The sequence below is a fragment of the Pistacia vera genome, unplaced genomic scaffold, assembly GCF_008641045.1.
Source record: "Pistacia vera cultivar Batoury unplaced genomic scaffold, PisVer_v2 Contig788, whole genome shotgun sequence".
Lineage (NCBI taxonomy): Eukaryota > Viridiplantae > Streptophyta > Magnoliopsida > Sapindales > Anacardiaceae > Pistacia > Pistacia vera.
This window is the reverse complement of record NW_022196654.1, coordinates 20,591-29,104: the sequence shown is the minus strand read 5'-3', so window position 1 is coordinate 29,104 and position 8,514 is coordinate 20,591.

The window sequence follows — 8,514 nt, the reverse complement described above, 5'->3', positions numbered from 1 at the left end:
AATATCTATATACTTAGGGGGCTTATATACTTTTCCCTTTAACGGATTTTGTTATCAAACAATGGATAGGATAGCCTGGACACGGGAGGTTTGAGAGAATTATTGAAATTTCAGGGGAGGTGAGGGATGATATTCTAAACTGAAAAAATGAAAATCTCAGGCGAGGTGAGGGATAATAACCCTGAAATTTATTACTTCAAATAAGAGAGATTCAAGTTATTAGGCTAGTCCATATTCCACATCAAGAATAATAAACATAACATGACGTGCAAGTTCGTTTATATGTTTTGTGTATTATTGACACATTTGTTTGTATTGACCCAAATTTGAGTAATGTTATGATTACAACTAAGTTATACAAATAAGTCATATAAACAGACAAAAAACGAAAAACAAGGTAGTCATTTTACATAAATTTTGTGTAATTTTTGTCTGTTTGTATAACTGTGTTGTAAATAAAATATTATTGCCCAAATTTGGTTATATTATCTCTACCTTGACATGAGAATAATACAGGACAGTTTATTAAAACAACCTTTCAAGTTTGGATTTAATTAAAAAGCTATCAAGTTTTAAAGTTTTACTAAATAGCCATATTATTGATTAAGGGTAATTAGGATTAATGAAGTATTATATAATCTTTTAAAAATTATACTATATTCCCAAAAACCCGAAATTCTTGCAAACAAACCCAAACATCTTTTTCTTCCTCCCGCCATTAACGCATCTCCACCTTGGTTGCTGTTTCTTCTCAGCTTCGTCTACATCTTCTTCTTCGTCTACATCTTCTTCTTCATCTACATCTTATTCTTACTCCTTTCTCTACATCTTCTTCTTCCTCATTCCTCTATATCTTCTTGTTCCTCTGCCATTAACACTTTCTTCTTCCTCCACCATTAATATCTTCACCGCCAATGATCCCCCTCCTCCTGACATTTCGTGTAAATATGTGTATCTTCTCTTTACATTTTATATTTAGATTTACAAAGATTTAATAATGGATGGGGTTTAGGTTATGATTTTGATTTAGTTGTTTAGGTTGCTGGGTTGTATTTGATGTAATGCAAGTTGAAAGGAGTGAAATTTGTTGAAAATTTGTTCTGGGTATGTGTTCTGGGTATGATGGACCGATTGTAGGTGGAGATGGCTGAAAATATGTTTTGGATATGATGGATCACTTAAGCGATCTGGTATATGACAGAAGATCGCTTAAGCGATCTGGTATAAGTCTGGTATATGGTACCAGATCGCTTAAGCAATCTGGTATATGATAGAAGATCGCTTAAGCGATCTGGTATAAGTCTAGTATATGGCAACAGATCGCTTAAGCGATCAGATATATGGCAACAGATCGCTTAAGCGATATACTGGATCGCTTAAGCGATGCAGTAAGCAATATACTTCAGTAAGAAATTATATTCCATAATGTTTATTTAATATTTAGTCCTTTTTTATTAATTATTATTAATTATTAATTATTTTTTTCATTTCAATAGAATGTGAAAAGAACACTTCGTTCTTTGTCAATCAGCATCATACATAAAACTGAAAAATCTATTGTTATTCTATTATTTTTGTTAGTTCTTGGCAAAAAAGTAATATAAAAAAATATAATATTGATATAAAATTGAACTCTGCAACCATCTACTCTGCACTCTGTAGACCAAGGCTAAATAGACGAGATCGCTTAAACGATTAAGGGTAATTTACTTCAATATTTATTTTCCATGTTTATGGACATATGTTTAATATAGACATAAAAGAACTAATTTAATTAAAATATAATAACGGTCATGGTCCACTGAACGAATCGTACACCTGATATGTTTAATATAGACGTAAACATTCTACACCATATATGTTTAATATAGCCGTAAAAGAACTAATTTAATTAAAATATAATAACGGTCATGGTCCACTGAACGAATCGTACACCTGATATGTTTAATATAGACGTAAACATTCTACACCATATATGTTTAATATAGCCGTAAAAGAACTAATTTAATTAAAATATAATAACGGTCATGGTCCACTGAACGAATCGTACACCTGATATGTTTAATATAGACGTAAACATTCTACACCATATATGTTTAATATAGCCGTAAAAGAACTAATTTAATTAAAATATAATAACGGTCATGGTCCACTGAACGAATCGTACACCTGATATGTTTAATATAGACGTAAACATTCTACACCATATATGTTTAATATAGCCGTAAAAGAACTAATTTAATTAAAATATAATAACGGTCATGGTCCACTGAACGAATCGTACACCTGATATGTTTAATATAGACGTAAACATTCTACACCATATATGTTTAATATAGCCGTAAAAGAACTAATTTAATTAAAATATAATAACGGTCATGGTCCACTGAACGAATCGTACACCTGATATGTTTAATATAGACGTAAACATTCTACACCATATATGTTTAATATAGCCGTAAAAGAACTAATTTAATTAAAATATAATAACGGTCATGGTCCACTGAACGAATCGTACACCTGATATGTTTAATATAGACGTAAACATTCTACACCATATATGTTTAATATAGCCGTAAAAGAACTAATTTAATTAAAATATAATAACGGTCATGGTCTACTGAACAAATCGTACACCTGATATGTTTAATATAGACGTAAATATTCTACACCATATATGTTTAATATATCCATAAAAAAACTAATTTAATTAAAATATAATAACGGTCATGGTCCATTGAACGAATCGTACACCTGATATGTTTAATATAGACGTAAACATTCTACACCATATATGTTTAATATAGCTGTAAAAAAAATAATTTAATTAAAATAGGTCTATTGAACAAATCGTACACCTGATATGTTTAATATAGATGTAAATATTCTACACCATATATATTTAATATAGCCGTAAAAGAACTAATTTAATTAAAATATAATAACGGTCATGATCCACTGAACGATCGTACATCTGATATGTTTAATATAGACGTAAACATTCTACACCATATATGTTTAATATAGCCGTAAATGAACTAATTTACTTAAAATATAATAACGGTCATGGTCCACTAAACGAATCGTACACCTGATATGTTTAATATAGACATAAACATTCTACAGCATATATGTTTAATATAGCCATAAAAGAATTAATTTAATTAAAATATAATAATGGTCATGGTCCACTGAACGAATCGTACACTTGATATGTTTAATATAGATGTAAATATTTAACCAATCTAGTGAAATACAATAAAAATAATCCAAATACATTGGATCGCTTAAGAGATTTCATTTCTCGCTTAAGCGATCCTGTGTATTTAGACTTAGTCGCTTAAGAGATCTGGTTGTATTTATGTTATCGCTTAAGTGATTCTATGCTTTTACACTTGGTCGCTTAAACGATCATAAATCGCTTAAGCGATCACGAACAAGACAGAATTAATAAGTGCCCAGACGCACGATCGCTTAAGCGATTTATTCTATCGCTTAAGCGATCCTTTGCTTTTAACCTTGGTCGCTTAAGGGATTACAAATCGCTTAAGCGATCATGTCCGAGGCAGAATAAACTTCTGCCTAGATGCACAATCGCTTAAGCGATTAAGTGTATCGCTTAAGCGATTCTTCGCTTTTACTATTAGTCGCTTAAGCAATCTATCGCTTAAGCGATCATGAACAAGACAATAAATAAGTGCCTAGACGCAAGATCGCTTAAGTATCGCTTAAGCGATTCTTCGCTTTTACTTTTGGTCGCTTAAGCGATCATGAACAAGACAATAAATAAGTGCCCAGACGCAGGATCGCTTAAATATCGATTAAGCGATTCTGCACTTTTATTATTGGTCGCTTAAGCGATCATGAACAGACAATAAATAAGTGCCCAGACGCATGATCGCTTAAGCGATCCTTTGCTTTTAACGTTGGTCGCTTTAAGCGATTTATAATCGCTTAAGCGATCATGTCCGAGGCAGAATCAACTTCTGCCCAGATGCACGATCGCTTAAGCGATCTAAAATCACTTAAACCAGATCGCTTAAACAATCTTTTGTCATATACTAGATCGCTTAAGCGATCCTTTGCTTTTACTCTTGGTCGCTTAAGTGATTTTAAATCGCTTAAGCGATCATGTCCAATGCTTGGAATTTGCGTCAGCATCCTCCTCTTCAGTTTCAATTTCAACTCTTGCCCTCCCTTGTTCTGCCAATAGAATGTCTTCCGTCGACGCCGTCTCCTCTCCTGGTGGAGCAACTTCAGTCATCGGAAGTTACTCCACCACAACTTCTTCTTCTCCATTTTTGGTAGACCCAGTGGTGCCTACAATTTGGGGAATAGATAGGTTTTTTTCTGTTTCTTTAAGGATCTCAGCCATTATAACTTAATCGGGAATGGCAAGGAATGACAAAAATGCAAAGAGCAAAGAAATTGAGAAATTGTAGAAAATTGGAAGAAAAAACGAGAGAGAGAAAGGTGTTTGAATCCTATTGTGAGAAAGAGAAGCTGAGAGAAATGTGTTTTGCCTTTCAAATTTTAAATCAACTTCTCTTTATTATACTCTAACCCACAAATGTTTAAATCTTTTCACCCTAATCCTTTTTGCTGCTTTAATTACACTTAAGTGTGTCACGTCATATTTTTTAACCCAAACAAAAATCAAAAAGATTTTCATGGCCATTTTGTTAAATGGAAACTTGCGATGGCCAGGCAGCTAAATTTTCTCTTGGTTTTGTCGAATGAAATTGGAAAGGGGAAAAGGGTTTTAATTTTTGTCTAACTTAGTCAACTTAAGCAAACCCGGTTTAGACCAGTTGGACTGGCGGTCCATCACAAAAAATTTGGTCCAACTGCAGTTCAAACTAGGTTAATTAACATTTCTGGTTTTTTATTCTAATCGACCTGGCTTGACCGCCAGTTCGCAGTTGAATCGATTGATTCGGGTTTTAAAACCTTAGTACTTCTTAAAGATGACATTTAAAATAAACACATGTTTCGCTATTCGAAAATGATAGAGCCATCGAAGGTTGCGCACTGAATCTGTGCACCGAATGACGTGGTAAAATCCTGACCGTTGATTAATATTAACTGATAATGAATCAACGGTTAAGATTTTGCCACATCATTCGGTGCACAACCTTCGGTGACTGTAGCATTACTCTTCGCTATTATGTTAAACCAATGTTAACTTCTAATAATCTATTTGGATACCAAACATAAACAATACTTTATTAACCACATTTTCAAAGTTACAAATACAAAATGCAAAAGCCATCTCATAATACGGGATTACAAAAGTCAAAATAAAAAGAAAACTCAACTTCAAACGTCTCAACACAATCCTATCTCACTTTGCTTACAACATCTCTACACAACCATCTATGAAATTCACAAATCTGCTGCTGCAGCTCTAGGCTACTGAAGAATTTTGTTGCAACAGCTCCAAAGAATGCACTAAATGAACCACAAATCTGCAGAATTCTACTGCACAAATCTGACTGAACCACAAATCTACAGCTCCAAAAAGAGTTCTAAATTCTACTGAAGAATTCTGAATGAACCACAAATCTGCTACAACAGCTCCTGGAAACACAAACCAGTGTTTGTGTCCTGGTTAAGGCCGTGTTGGGTTTGTTGATGAAGGCAGGACATTTTTCTTATCACAAACTTTGATAATATCCAGAGCACGACCACCACCTACATCTTCACTGCACAAAAAGATGCAAAAAAAGAAACATCAAAACAAACCATAAAAGCTACAACTCCAAAAATCTGCAATCTCCCAACACTACATAAAATAATAACAAAACCACAAAAACAAATCCAACCTTCACTTCCAGCCCACAAACGCTACACCGAAAACACTCTTGGAATCTTCCTACAAGGCAACAATGAGGTTGCAGCACCAAACAGTCAACATCACAATTCAGCTGCACCAAAAAGTTCTGCATTTTCACCAAATCCAACCAATATGCAAATTTATATTCAATGAAATCAACCTCGTAATATGCAAATTTATATTCAACAAGAATTGATAGATGCTTTTGATTATTGCATTATAATAAGTTTCAACTGTTCCATTAAAAATAAAAACTGCCAAAATAAAAAATGTCATCAAAGACACCTTGCATGAGCATCTCCATCACCAAGCCTTGTAACCAGCAAACAAAAATTGTCAAAAGCTACTACGGCTTTGTTTGTTTCGTTTTTGGGAATACTATTATTAGTATTCCCAAAAAAGTTAAATAGTAAAATGTCATTATTTCCAAAATATTATTCTATATTTTTCAATTTCTTTTAAACCTCTTAAATTTGTTAATTTAACTAAACACTCCCAAATATTTTTTTTAGAAATTACAAAAACACTCCGACCATCCTCCGGCGGTGGTGGCCGACTGTCCGTATTTAATGGGTGGATTGGGGGTATTTTTGTTAACTTTCAATATTTTATAATATGGGTGTTTAGTAAATAAACAAACATAGGGGATATTTTTGTTAATTTTCAAATCCTACATTGTAATACCCACCCAATTTAACTTTTTTTCAAAATATTATTCTAAAAACTATTAGAATAATGAACTAAATGGACCCTACATTTTCAACCAAGCTATATCACTTCCTTGGCAACAAAACAATTGTAGCAAAAGGGAGCTAAAAATTGTATTACTAGTCACACCATCCTGTAACCAACAACCAAAATGATCATCACCCAATCACCATCCAGCCACCTTTCCACCCAAAAATAGCCTTCCAAACTCAAGAGGGTCATCAGTTCTTAGTTATGCCGTTTGGCTTAACAAATGCACCCTCCATTCCAATATGTTATGAACACCAATTTCAAACCTGTTCAGTATTCTTTGATGACATCCTCATCTACAGCCTTGACCTGGACACCCATTTTCTACACCTTACACAAACCTTTGAATTTTACAGGAAAATGATTTGGTGGTAAATAAAAAAAAAATGTCTGTTTTGGCCAAGAGAAGCTAGAGTATTTAGGAATCTGGTTTCCGCTAAGGGTGTGGAGATTGACCCACAAAAGATTGAATCAATGGTTTCTTGGCCTATTCCGAGTAGTATGAAGAGTCTGAGAGAATTTTTGGGGCTCACAAGGTATTATAGAAGATTTGTCAAGGGATATGGAGCCATTGCCCAACCATTAACCCAGCTGCTCAAAAAGAACTCCTTCAATTGGAATGAGGAGGCAGAGCAGGCCTTCGATAAGCTTAAAACAGCCATGACCATTGTCCTAGTGTTGGCAGCCCCAAATTTTGACATTCCCTTCAATATACAAACAGACGCATCAAGGCAAGGTATAAGGGTTGTATTGGTTCAGCATTCTTGACCAATTGTCTTCTTGAGCCAGGCTCTTTCACTCCAATCCAAGTAGAAGTCTGTATACGAGAGAGAATTCATGGCCATAGTCTTCGCAGTCGACAAGTGGAGCCATTATCTCTTAGGCAGCAAATTTATAATCAAAACAAACCAAAGAAGCCTTCAATTCTTAGTTGACCAGAGGATGAAAATTCCAGAACAACAAAAATGGATTTCAAAACTCATAGGATTTACATTTGAAATCCAATCCGACCCTAGCACCACTAATCATGTGGCTGATGTCTTTTCTAGAAAAGAGGAAGGATTGGATTTTAAGGCCATCACAGTGATGCAGATTATGAAGACTTAGTAGCAAAAGTCCAACAAGATCCTAAGCTACAAATCATCATGCAAGATTTGTTATTTGATCCCAGTAGCATGCCACATTATAGACTCCACAATGGATTCTTGCTGTACAAAAACAAGTTAGTACTCCCTAAGACATCAAGGTTCATCACTAAATTGCTTGAAGAATTCCTTTGCAGCCCTGGTGGGGGCCATTTAGGGTTCTTTAAGACTTACAAAAAAGTGGCCGGAGTGGCTTTTTGGGAGGGAATAAAAAAAGATGTTCAGGAATTTGTTAAGGCATGTACCAGATGTCAACTTAGCAAACATTCTACCTTAAAACCTACTGGCCTACTATAGCCCTTACCCATTCCTAACCAAGTTTTTTAAGACCTCACCATGGATTTTATTGGAGGTTTACCGAGAGCTAAGGATCATGATACCATCTTCGTAGTAGTAGTAGATAGGCTTACCAAGTACAACCACTTTATCCCTTTGTCTCACCCATATAATGCTAAGGAAGTGGGTGTAGTTTGTGAATGAGATTGTTAAGCTACATGGGTTTCCACAATTGATTGTGTCTAATCAAGATTGTGTCTGATCAAGACAGTGTTTTTGTGAGCCAATTTTAGCAGAAGCTCTTCAAAGCAGCAGGCACAACTCTGAAATTCAATTCAGTCTACCATCCTCAAATCGATGGTCAAACCGAAGTGGTTAATAGATATTTGGAGGCTTATTTGAGGTGTTTTTGTAGCTCATGTACTCGACAATGGCTTAAATGGCTATCTTGGGTTGAATTTTGGTACAATAATACGTATCATAGCTCAACTAAAATAACTCCCTTCAAGGCCTTGTATG